The 13,397-nt window shown below is 34.1% G+C and overlaps 1 long non-coding RNA gene and 1 pseudogene across 1 annotated transcript in view; one reads left to right on the top strand and one right to left on the bottom strand.

The window, feature by feature from the left end:
- LOC115152460 (uncharacterized) overlaps positions 1-13,397 on the top strand; it is a 313,979-nt gene that overhangs the window by 32,090 nt on the left and 268,492 nt on the right. The gene's annotated exons all lie outside the window — the stretch shown is intronic.
- LOC115152442 (zinc finger protein 208-like) overlaps positions 1-13,397 on the bottom strand; it is a 339,225-nt pseudogene that overhangs the window by 61,933 nt on the left and 263,895 nt on the right.

Raw genomic sequence — 13,397 nt, 5'->3', positions numbered from 1 at the left:
TGTTATGTACATATAGACCCCCTGTTGTTATGTACATATAGACCCCCTGCTGTGTACCTGTTGTTATGTACATATAGACCCCCTGCTGTGTACCTGTTGTTATGTACATATAGACCCCCTGTTGTTATGTACATATAGACCCCCTGCTGTGTAACTGTTGTTATGTACATATAGACCCCCTGTTGTTATGTACATATAGACCCCCTGTTGTTATGTACATATAGACCCCCTGTTGTTATGTACATATAGACCCCCTGTTGTTATGTACATATAGACCCCCTGTTGTTATGTACATATAGACCCCCTGTTGTTATGTACATATAGACCCCCTGCTGTCTAACTGTTATGTACATATAGACCCCCTGCTGTTTAACTGTTGTTATGTACATATAGACCCCCTGCTGTGTAACTGTTGTTATGTACATATAGACCCCCTGCTGTGTACCTGTTGTTATGTACATATAGACCCCCTGTTGTTATGTACATATAGACCCCCTGTTGTTATGTACATATAGACCCCCTGCTGTGTAACTGTTGTTATGTACATATAGACCCCCTGCTGTGTACCTGTTGTTATGTACATATAGACCCCCTGCTGTGTAACTGTTGTTATGTACATATAGACCCCCTGCTGTGTACCTGTTGTTATGTACATATAGACCCCCTGCCGTGTAACTGTTGTTATGTACACATAGACCCCCTGCTGTTATGTACATATAGACCCCCTGTTGTTATGTACATATAGACCCCCTGTTGTTATGTACATATAGACCCCCTGTTGTTATGTACATATAGACCCCCTGTTGTTATGTACATATAGACCCCCTGCTGTCTAACTGTTATGTACATATAGACCCCCTGCTGTTTAACTGTTGTTATGTACATATAGACCCCCTGCTGTGTAACTGTTGTTATGTACATATAGACCCCCTGCTGTGTACCTGTTGTTATGTACATATAGACCCCCTGTTGTTATGTACATATAGACCCCCTGTTGTTATGTACATATAGACCGCCTGCTTTGTAACTGTTGTTATGTACATATAGACCCCCTGCTGTGTACCTGTTGTTAAGTACATATAGACCCCCTGCTGTGTAACTGTTGTTATGTACATATAGACCCCCTGCTGTGTACCTGTTGTTATGTACATATAGACCCCCTGCTGTGTAACTGTTGTTATGTACACATAGACCCCCTGCTGTGTAACTGTTGTTATGTACATATAGACCCCCTGTTGTTATGTACATATAGACCCCCTGCTGTGTAACTGTTATGTGCATATAGACCCCCTGCTGTGTACCTGTTATGTACATATAGACCCCCTGTTGTTATGTACATATAGACCCCCTGCTGTGTAACTGTTGTTATGTACATATAGACCCCCTGTTGTTATGTACATATAGACCCCCTGCTGTGTACCTGTTGTTATGTACATATAGACCCCCTGCTGTGTATCTGTTGTTATGTACATATAGACCCCCTGCTGTGTACCTGTTGTTATGTACATATAGACCCCCTGCTGTGTAACTGTTGTTATGTACATATAGATCCCCTGCTGTGTACCTGTTGTTATGTACATATAGACCCCCTGCTGTGTAACTGTTGTTATGTACATATAGACCCCCTGCTGTGTACCTGTTGTTATGTACATATAGACCCCCTGCTGTGTAACTGTTGTTATGTACACATAGACCCCCTGCTGTGTAACTGTTGTTATGTACATATAGACCCCTGTTGTTATGTACATATAGACCCCCTGTTGTTATGTACATATAGACCCCCTGCTGTGTAACTGTTATGTGCATATAGACCCCCTGCTGTGTACCTGTTATGTACATATAGATCCCCTGTTGTTATGTACATATAGACCCCCTGCTGTGTAACTGTTGTTATGTACATATAGTCCCCCTGCTGTGTAACTGTTATGTACATATAGACCCCCTGCTGTGTACCTGTTGTTATGTACATATAGACCCCCTGCTGTGTACCTGTTGTTATGTACATATAGACCCCCTGCTGTGTAACTGTTGTTATGTACATATAGACCCCCTACAGGCACAAAGTAGTTGACCTCTGTACAGAAAATACATACCAACTAACAGATCTGGTAGCTTTGGAAAATACATACAAACTAACAGATTTGGTTGCATTGAGCTATTGAATTCGGCACAACCTAATATTGTTACTTTGGAGTCTGGTCTATACGCCACTGAAGAGATTCTTATGGCTTTCAAATCATCTGGCCCACAGACTTCCTCTTCCAATGCGTATCCTACCCAGACAGGGATGTTCCACTCAGGGCCTGTTAGATCTGACATAGAGCAAGTCGTATCTTAAGCCATTCTCTCATCCACAACGCAGGAGAAAAACTTCCTATTTTTGAAAAAGGGTGCTGAGACAGCTGTTTGTGAAAATCTTCACCGTAGAATCGTCCGGTTTGAAAATGTAACCCATATGTCCGTCACTCATATCCAGCACACCATTAAAACAATCAGGGGCCTCACAAAGAATGGCATCGATGGTTTTGTCATTGTGTTCATGACACGAAGGACACAATACACTGACAATTGGTCTAGGAGGCATGTTTTATGTAGTTTATCTCTCTTGAGGTTTCCTTTCACTCTTAATGTTCACATCTCTTACTTATACTGAAGCATACCTACCCCGGAAATGACTGTTTCATATACAAGATCCCTAAACAACAGAGATATCAGTTCACTACAACATGACTGTTACATATACAAGATCCCTAAACAGCAGATATCAGTTCACTGCAACATGACTGGTACATATACAAGATCCCTAAACAACAGAAACATCAGTTCACTACAACATTTCCCAACTCTTTCAAATGTTCAAACACATTCCACAGTTCAACAAGGTCACAATACATCAATCATCAGGACAGTTTATTGCAAACAGATGCTTTACCCAAAACAGATACTTCAAAGGAACAACTGCACTATCAGGTTACATAAACACTCACTCCATAGCGTGAGAACATCCGGACAGGATGTCCATAAAAGGGCATAACCACGCTGTTACGAACCGGCTCAGAGTTCGCAACAAAAGGGAGACAACGTGGAGACAAGGAGTATCAAAAATATATATTTATTCGATACCATAACTAGCACAACCAAAAACAAGGTGTCTGCATGGAGAGAGTCTTCCCAATGACTGTGGAAGAGGTGTCTTTATCCTGGGACACACCCGAGCCCAGGTGTTTCCCATCAAGCTGACGACCCTTCCAACTCCGCCCACTGGCATCCTAATGAGGAACAAGAGCAAAGAGAGAAAATACAGCAGACAGAGTGGGAGGGTCGTCACACACGCGATATATAAAATAGGTCATCAATCACTTTTTTGACACATGCCGTCTACTGTATTCTCTCTGTAGTGTATGAGTTAATAAAGGGAAAGGGAATTGAGATCATTTTCCTACAAGAAACGCGTAGTAATATTGAAAATGAAGTAATGTGGAAACAGGAGTGGGGGGGACAGTGGTGTGTAGTCATAAAAACTCAAAAAGTGGGGGTGTGGCCATCCTGTTCTCAAAACGTTTTTTGCCTTTGTTATATGAGGTTGAAGAGGTAGTTGAGGGGAGGTTATTAAAGTTAGAGATATGAAACATCACTATGTGTTTAATAAATGTATATTCCCCAGTAGAGGTAGTTGAGAGGTTATTAAAGTTAGAGATATGAAAACATCACTATGTGTTTAATAAATGTATATTCCCCAGTAGAGGTAGTTGAGAGGAGGTTATTAAAGTTAGAGATATGAAAACATCACTATGTGTTTAATAAATGTATATTCCCCAGTAGAGGTAGTTGAGAGGTTATTAAAGTTAGAGATATGAAAACATCACTATGTGTTTAATAAATGTATATTCCCCAGTAGAGGTAGTTGAGAGGAGGTTATTAAAGTTAGAGATATGAAAACATCACTATGTGTTTAATAAATGTATATTCCCCAGTAGAGGTAGTTGAGAGGAGGTTATTAAAGTTAGAGATATGAAAAACATCACTATGTGTTTAATAAATGTATATTCCCCAGTAGAGGTAGTTGAGAGGTTATTAAAGTTAGAGATATGAAAACATCACTATGTGTTTAATAAATGTATATTCCCCAGTAGAGGTAGTTGAGAGGTTATTAAAGTTAGAGATATGAAAACATCACTATGTGTTTAATAAATGTATATTCCCCAGTAGAGGTAGTTGAGAGGTTATTAAAGTTAGAGATATGAAACATCACTATGTGTTTAATAAATGTATATTCCCCAGTAGAGGTAGTTGAGAGGTTATTAAAGTTAGAGATATGAAAACATCACTATGTGTTTAATAAATGTATATTCCCCAGTAGAGGTAGTTGAGAGGTTATTAAAGTTAGAGATATGAAAACATCACTATGTGTTTAATAAATGTATATTCCCCAGTAGAGGTAGTTGAGAGGAGGTTATTAAAGTTAGAGATATGAAAACATCACTATGTGTTTAATAAATGTATATTCCCCAGTAGAGGTAGTTGAGAGGTTATTAAAGTTAAAGATATGAAAACATCACTATGTGTTTAATAAATGTATATTCCCCAGTAGAGGTAGTTGAGAGGAGGTTATTAAAGTTAGAGATATGAAAACATCACTATGTGTTTAATAAATGTACATTCCCCAGTAGAGGTAGTTGAGAGGAGGTTATTAAAGTTAGAGATATGAAAACATCACTATGTGTTTAATAAATGTATATTCCCCAGTAGAGGTAGTTGAGAGGAGGTTATTAAAGTTAGAGATATGAAAACATCACTATGTGTTTAATAAATGTATATTCCCCAGTAGAGGTAGTTGAGGGGAGGTTATTAAAGTTAGAGATATGAAAACATCACTATGTGTTTAATAAATGTATATTCCCCAGTAGAGGTAGTTGAGAGGTTATTAAAGTTAGAGATATGAAAACATCACTATGTGTTTAATAAATGTATATTCCCCAGTAGAGGTAGTTGAGAGGAGGTTATTAAAGTTAGAGATATGAAAACATCACTATGTGTTTAATAAATGTATATTCCCCAGTAGAGGTAGTTGAGAGGTTATTAAAGTTAGAGATATGAAAACATCACTATGTGTTTAATAAATGTATATTCCCCAGTAGAGGTAGTTGAGAGGTTATTAAAGTTAGAGATATAAAACATCACTATGTGTTTAATAAATGTATATTCCCCAGTAGAGGTAGTTGAGAAGTTATTAAAGTTAGAGATATGAAAACATCACTATGTGTTTAATAAATGTATATTCCCCAGTAGAGGTAGTTGAGAGGAGGTTATTAAAGTTAGAGATATGAAAACATCACTATGTGTTTAATAAATGTATATTCCCCAGTAGAGGTAGTTGAGAGGTTATTAAAGTTAGAGATATGAAAACATCACTATGTGTTTAATAAATGTATATTCCCCAGTAGAGGTAGTTGAGAGGTTATTAAAGTTAGAGATATGAAAACATCACTATGTGTTTAATAAATGTATATTCCCCAGTAGAGGTAGTTGAGAGGTTATTAAAGTTAGAGATATGAAAACATCACTATGTGTTTAATAAATGTATATTCCCCAGTAGAGGTAGTTGAGAGGTTATTAAAGTTAGAGATATGAAAACATCACTATGTGTTTAATAAATGTATATTCCCCAGTAGAGGTAGTTGAGGGGAGGTTATTAAAGTTAGAGATATGAAAACATCACTATGTGTTTAATAAATGTATATTCCCCAGTAGAGGTAGTTGAGAGGTTATTAAAGTTAGAGATATAAAACATCACTATGTGTTTAATAAATGTATATTCCCCAGTAGAGGTAGTTGAGAGGTTATTAAAGTTAGAGATATGAAAACATCACTATGTGTTTAATAAATGTATATTCCCCAGTAGAGGTAGTTGAGAGGTTATTAAAGTTAGAGATATAAAACATCACTATGTGTTTAATAAATGTATATTCCCCAGTAGAGGTAGTTGAGAGGAGGTTATTAAAGTTAGAGATATGAAAACATCACTATGTGTTTAATAAATGTATATTCCCCAGTAGAGGTAGTTGAGAGGTTATTAAAGTTAGAGATATAAAACATCACTATGTGTTTAATAAATGTATATTCCCCAGTAGAGGTAGTTGAGAGGAGGTTATTAAAGTTAGAGATATGAAAACATCACTATGTGTTTAATAAATGTATATTCCCCAGTAGAGGTAGTTGAGAGGAGGTTATTAAAGTTAGAGATATGAAACATCACTATGTGTTTAATAAATGTATATTCCCCAGTAGAGGTAGTTGAGAGGTTATTAAAGTTAGAGATATGAAAACATCACTATGTGTTTAATAAATGTATATTCCCCAGTAGAGGTAGTTGAGAGGTTATTAAAGTTAGAGATATGAAAACATCACTATGTGTTTAATAAATGTATATTCCCCAGTAGAGGTAGTTGAGAGGTTATTAAGTTAGAGATATGAAAACATCACTATGTGTTTAATAAATGTATATTCCCCAGTAGAGGTAGTTGAGAGGTTATTAAAGTTAGAGATATGAAAAACATCACTATGTGTTTAATAAATGTATATTCCCCAGTAGAGGTAGTTGAGAGGAGGTTATTAAAGTTAGAGATATGAAAACATCACTATGTGTTTAATAAATGTATATTCCCCAGTAGAGGTAGTTGAGAGGTTATTAAAGTTAGAGATATGAAAACATCACTATGTGTTAATAAATGTATATTCCCCAGTAGAGGTAGTTGAGAGGAGGTTATTAAAGTTAGAGATATGAAAACATCACTATGTGTTTAATAAATGTATATTCCCCAGTAGAGGGTAGTTGAGAGGAGGTTATTAAAGTTAGAGATATGAAAACATCACTATGTGTTTAATAAATGTATATTCCCCAGTAGAGGTAGTTGAGAGGAGGTTATTAAAGTTAGAGATATGAAAACATCACTATGTGTTTAATAAATGTATATTCCCCAGTAGAGGTAGTTGAGGGGAGGTTATTAAAGTTAGAGATATGAAAACATCACTATGTGTTTAATAAATGTATATTCCCCAGTAGAGGTAGTTGAGAGGTTATTAAAGTTAGAGATATGAAAACATCACTATGTGTTTAATAAATGTATATTCCCCAGTAGAGGTAGTTGAGAGGAGGTTATTAAAGTTAGAGATATGAAAACATCACTATGTGTTTAATAAATGTATATTCCCCAGTAGAGGTAGTTGAGAGGTTATTAAAGTTAGAGATATGAAAACATCACTATGTGTTTAATAAATGTATATTCCCCAGTAGAGGTAGTTGAGAGGTTATTAAAGTTAGAGATATGAAAACATCACTATGTGTTTAATAAATGTATATTCCCCAGTAGAGGTAGTTGAGAGGAAGGGTATAAAGGTTAGAGATATGAAAACATCACTAGTGTTTAATAATGTATATTCCCCAGTAGAGGTAGTTGAGGGGAGGTTATTAAAGTTAGAGATATGAAAACATCACTATGTGTTTAATAAATGTATATTCCCCAGTAGAGTTAGTTGAGAGGAGGTTATTAAAGTTAGAGATATGAAAACATCACTATGTGTTTAATAAATGTATATTCCCCAGTAGAGGTAGTTGAGAGGTTATTAAAGTTAGAGATATGAAAACATCACTATGTGTTTATAAATGTATATTCCCAGTAGAGGTAGTTGAGAGGTTATTAAAGTTAGAGATCTGAAAACATCCACATGTGTTTAATAAATGCTAGTCCCCAGTAGAGGTAGTTGAGAGGGTTATTAAAGTTAGAGATATGAAAACCATCACTATGTGTTTAATAAATGTTATATTCCCCAGTAGAGGTAGTTGAGAGGTTATTAAAGTTAGAGATATTGAAAACATCACTATGTGTTTAATAAATGTATATTCCCCAGTAGAGGTAGTTGAGAGGAGGTTATTAAAGTTAGAGATATGAAAACATCACTATGTGTTTAATAAATGTATATTCCCCAGTAGAGGTAGTTGAGGGGAGGTTATTAAGTTAGAGATATGAAAACATCACTATGTGTTTAATAAATGTATATTCCCCAGTAGAGGTAGTTGAGGGTTATTAAAGTTAGAGATATGAAACATCACTATGTGTTTAATAAATGTATATTCCCCAGTAGAGGTAGTTGAGGGGAGGTTATTAAAGTTAGAGATATGAAAACATCACTATGTGTTTAATAAATGTATATTCCCCAGTAGAGGTAGTTGAGGGGAGGTTATTAAGTTAGAGATATGAAAACATCACTATGTGTTAATAAATGTATATTCCCCAGTAGAGGTAGTTGAGGGGAGGTATTAAAGTTAGAGATATGAAACATCACTATGTGTTTAATAAATGTATATTCCCCAGTAGAGGTAGTTGAGAGGTTATTAAAGTTAGAGATATGAAAACATCACTATGTGTTAATAAATGTATATTCCCCAGTAGAGGTAGTTGAGAGGTTATTAAAGTTAGAGATATGAAAACATCACTATGTGTTTAATAAATGTATATTCCCCAGTAGAGGTAGTTGAGAGGTTATTATAGTAGGAGATATGAAAACATCACTATGTGTTTAATAAATGTATATTCCCCAGTAGAGGTAGTTGAGAGGTTATTAAAGTTAGAGATATGAAAACATCACTATGTGTTTAATAAATGTATATTCCCCAGTAGAGGTAGTTGAGAGGTTATTAAAGTTAGAGATATGAAACATCACTATGTGTTTAATAAATGTATATTCCCCAGTAGAGGTAGTTGAGAGGTTATTAAAGTTAGAGATATGAAAACATCACTATGTGTTTAATAAATGTATATTCCCCAGTAGAGGTAGTTGAGAGGTTATTAAAGTTAGAGATATGAAAACATCACTATGTGTTTAATAAATGTATATTCCCCAGTAGAGGTAGTTGAGAGGAGGTTATTAAGTTAGAGATATGAAAACATCACTATGTGTTTAATAAATGTATATTCCCCAGTAGAGGTAGTTGAGGAGGTTATTAAGTTAGAGATATGAAAACATCACTATGTGTTTAATAAATGTATATTCCCCAGTAGAGGTAGTTGAGAGGAGGTTATTAAAGTTAGAGATATAAACATCACTATGTGTTTAATAAATGTATATTCCCCAGTAGAGGTAGTTGAGAGAGGTTATTAAAGTTAGAGATATAAAACATCACTATGTGTTTAATAAATGTATATTCCCCAGTAGAGGTAGTTGAGAGGAGGTTATTAAAGTTAGAGATATGAAAACATCACTATGTGTTTAATAAATGTATATTCCCCAGTAGAGGTAGTTGAGAGGTTATTAAAGTTAGAGATATGAAAACATCACTATGTGTTTAATAAATGTATATTCCCCAGTAGAGGTAGTTGAGAGGTTATTAAAGTTAGAGATATGAAACATCACTATGTGTTTAATAAAGGGTATATTCCCCAGTAGAGGTAGTTGAGAGGTTATTAAAGTTATAGATATGAAAACATCACTATGTGTTTAATAAATATATATTCCCAGTAGAGGTATTGAGAGGTTATTAAAGTTAGAGATATGAAAACATCACTATGTGTTTAATAAATGTATATTCCCCAGTAGAGGTAGTTGAGAGGCTATTAAAGTTAGAGATATGAAAACATCACTATGTGTTTTAATAAATGTATATTCCCCATAGAGGTAGTTGAGAGGAGGTTATTAAAGTTAGAGATATGAAAACATCACTATGTGTTTAATAAATGTATATTCCCCAGTAGAGGTAGTTGAGAGGAGGTTATTAAAGTTAGAGATATGAAAACATCACTATGTGGTTTAATAAATGTATATTCCCCAGTAGAGGTAGTTGAGAGGTTATTACAGTTTTAGAGATATGAAAACATCACTATGTGTTTAATAAATGTAATATTCCCCAGTAGAGTAGTTGAGAGGAGGTTATTAAAGTTAGAGATATGAAAAACATCACTATGTGTTTAATAAATGTATATTCCCCAGTAGAGGTAGTTGAGAGGTTATTAAAGTTAGAGATATGAAAACATCACTATGTGTTTAATAAATGTATATTCCCCAGTAGAGGTAGTTGAGAGGAGTTATTAAAGTTAGAGATATGAAAAAATCACTATGTGTTTAATAAATGTATATTCCCCAGTAGAGGTAGTTGAGAGGAGGTTATTAAAGTTAGAGATATGAAAACATCACTATGTGTTTAATAAATGTATATTCCCCAGTAGAGGGTAGTTGAGGGGAGGTTATTAAGTTAGAGATATGAAAACATCACTATGTGTTTAATAAATGTATATTCCCCAGTAGAGGTAGTTGAGGGGTTATTAAAGTTAGAGATATGAAAAACATCACTATGTGTTTAATAAATGTATATTCCCCAGTAGAGGTAGTTGAGGGAGGTTATTAAAGTTAGAGATATGAAAACATCACTATGTGTTTAATAATGTATATTCCCCAGTAGAGGTAGTTGAGGGGAGGTTATTAAAGTTAGAGATATGAAAACATCACTATGTGTTTAATAAATGTATATTCCCCAGTAGAGGTAGTTGAGGGAGGTTATTAAAGTTAGAGATATGAAAACATCACTATGTGTTTAATAAATGTATATTCCCCAGTAGAGGTAGTTGAGAGGTTATTAAAGTTAGAGATATGAAAACATCACTATGTGTTTAATAAATGTATATTCCCCAGTAGAGGTAGTTGAGAGGTTATTAAAGTTAGAGATATGAAAACATCACTATGTGTTTAATAATGTATATTCCCCAGTAGAGGTAGTTGAGAGGTTATTAAAGTTAGAGATATGAAAACATCACTATGTGTTTAATAAATGTATATTCCCCAGTAGAGGTAGTGATGAGGTTATAAGTTAGAGATATGAAAAACATCACTATGTGTTTAATAAATGTATATTCCCCAGTAGAGGTAGTTGAGAGGTTATTAAAGTTAGAGATATAAAACATCACATGTGTTTAATAAATGTATATTCCCCAGTAGAGGTAGTTGAGCGGAGGTTTTAAGTTAGAGATATGAAAACATCACTATGTGTTTTAATAATGTATATTCCCCAGTAGAGGTAGTTGAGGGAGGTTATTAAAGTTAGAGATATGAAAAACATCACTATGTGTTTATAAATGTATATTCCCCAGGTAGAGGTAGTTGAGAGGAGTTATTAAGTTAGAGATATGAAAACATCACTATGTGTTTAATAAATGTATATTCCCCAGTAGAGGTAGTTGAGAGGAGTTTATAAAGTTAGAGATATAAAACATCCTATGTTTGTAATAAATGATATTCCCCAGTAGAGGTAGTTGAGAGGAGGTTATTAAGTTAGAGATATAAACATCACTAGTGTTTAATAAATGTATATTCCCCAGTAGAGGTAGTTGAGAGGAGGTTATTAAAGTTAGAGATATGAAAACATCACTATGTGTTTAATAAATGTATATTCCCCAGTAGAGGTAGTTGAGAGGTTATTAAGTTAGAGATATGAAAACATCACTATGTTTTAATAATGTATATTCCCCAGTAGAGGTAGTTGAGAGGTTATTAAGTTAGAGATATGAAACATCACTATGTGTTTAATAAATGTATATTCCCAGTAGAGGTAGTTGAGAGGTATTAAAGTTAGAGATATGAAAACATCACTATGTGTTTAATAAATGTATATTCCCCAGTAGAGGTAGTTAGTTGAGAGGTTATTAAAGTTAGAGATATGAAAACATCACTATGTGTTTAATAAATGTATATTCCCCAGTAGAGGTAGTTGAAGGGTTATTAAGTAGAGATATGAAAACATCACTATGTGTTTAATAATGTATATTCCCCAGTAGAGGTAGTTGAGAGGAGGTTATTAAAGTTAGAGATATGAAAACATCACTATGTGTTAATAAATGTATATTCCCCAGTAGAGGTAGTTGAGAGGAGGTTATTAAAGTTAGAGATATGAAACATCACTATGTGTTTAATAAATGTATATTCCCCAGTAGAGGTAGTTGAGAGGTTATTAAAGTTAGAGATATGAAAACATCACTATGTGTTTAATAAATGTATATTCCCCAGTAGAGGTAGTTGAGAGGAGGTTATTAAAGTTAGAGATATGAAAACATCAATATGTGTTTAATAAATGTATATTCCCCAGTAGAGGTAGTTGAGAGGTTATTAAAGTTAGAGATATGAAAACATCACTATGTGTTTAATAAATGTATATTCCCCAGTAGAGGTAGTTGAGAGGAGGTATTAAAGTTAGAGATATGAAAACATCACTATGTGTTTAATAAATGTATATTCCCCAGTAGAGGTAGTTGAGGAGGTTATTAAAGTTAGAGATATGAAAACATCACTATGTGTTTAATAAATGTATATTCCCCAGTAGAGGTAGTTGAGGGAGTTTATTAAAGTTAGAGATATGAAAACTATCACTATGTGTTTAATAAATGTATATTCCCCCAGTAGAGGGTAGTTGAGAGGAGGTTATTAAAGTTAGAGATATGAAACATCACTATGTGTTTAATAAATGTATATTCCCCGTAGAGGTAGTTGAGGGGAGGTTATTAAAGTTAGAGATATGAAAACATCACTATGTGTTTAATAATGTATATTCCCCAGTAGAGGTAGTTGAGGGGTTATTAAAGTTAGAGATATGAAACATCACTATGTGTTTAATAAATGTATATTCCCCAGTAGAGGTAGTTGAGGGGAGGTTATTAAAGTTAGAGATATGAAAACATCACTATGTGTTTAATAAATGTATATTCCCCAGTAGAGGTAGTTGAGGGGAGGTTATTAAAGTTAGAGATATGAAAACATCACTATGTGTTTAATAAATGTATATTCCCCAGTAGAGGTAGTTGAGGGAGGTTATTAAAGTTAGAGATATGAAAACATCACTATGTGTTTAATAAATGTATATTCCCCAGTAGAGGTAGTTGAGAGGAGGTTATTAAAGTTAGAGATATGAAAACATCACTATGTGTTTAATAAATGTATATTCCCCAGTAGAGGTAGTTGAGAGGTTATTAAAGTTAGAGATATGAAAACATCACTATGTGTTTAATAAATGTATATTCCCCAGTAGAGGTAGTTGAGAGGTTTTTAAAGTTAGAGATATGAAAACATCACTATGTGTTAATAAATGTATATTCCCCAGTAGAGGTAGTTGAGGAGGTTATTAAAGTTAGAGATATGAACACATCACTATGTGTTTAATAAATGTATATTCCCCAGTAGAGGTAGTTGAGGAGGTTATTAAAGTTAGAGATATGAAAACATCACTATGTGTTTAATAATGTATATTCCCCAGTAGAGGTAGTGGAGAGGTTATTAAAGTTAGAGATATGAAAACATCACTATGTGTTTAATAAATGTATATTCCCCAGTAAGGTAGTTGAGAGGAGGTTATTAAGTTA

Source organism: Salmo trutta, chromosome 17, assembly GCF_901001165.1.
Source record: "Salmo trutta chromosome 17, fSalTru1.1, whole genome shotgun sequence".
Taxonomy (NCBI): domain Eukaryota; kingdom Metazoa; phylum Chordata; class Actinopteri; order Salmoniformes; family Salmonidae; genus Salmo; species Salmo trutta.
This window is presented reverse-complemented; position numbering and strand designations above follow the sequence as displayed.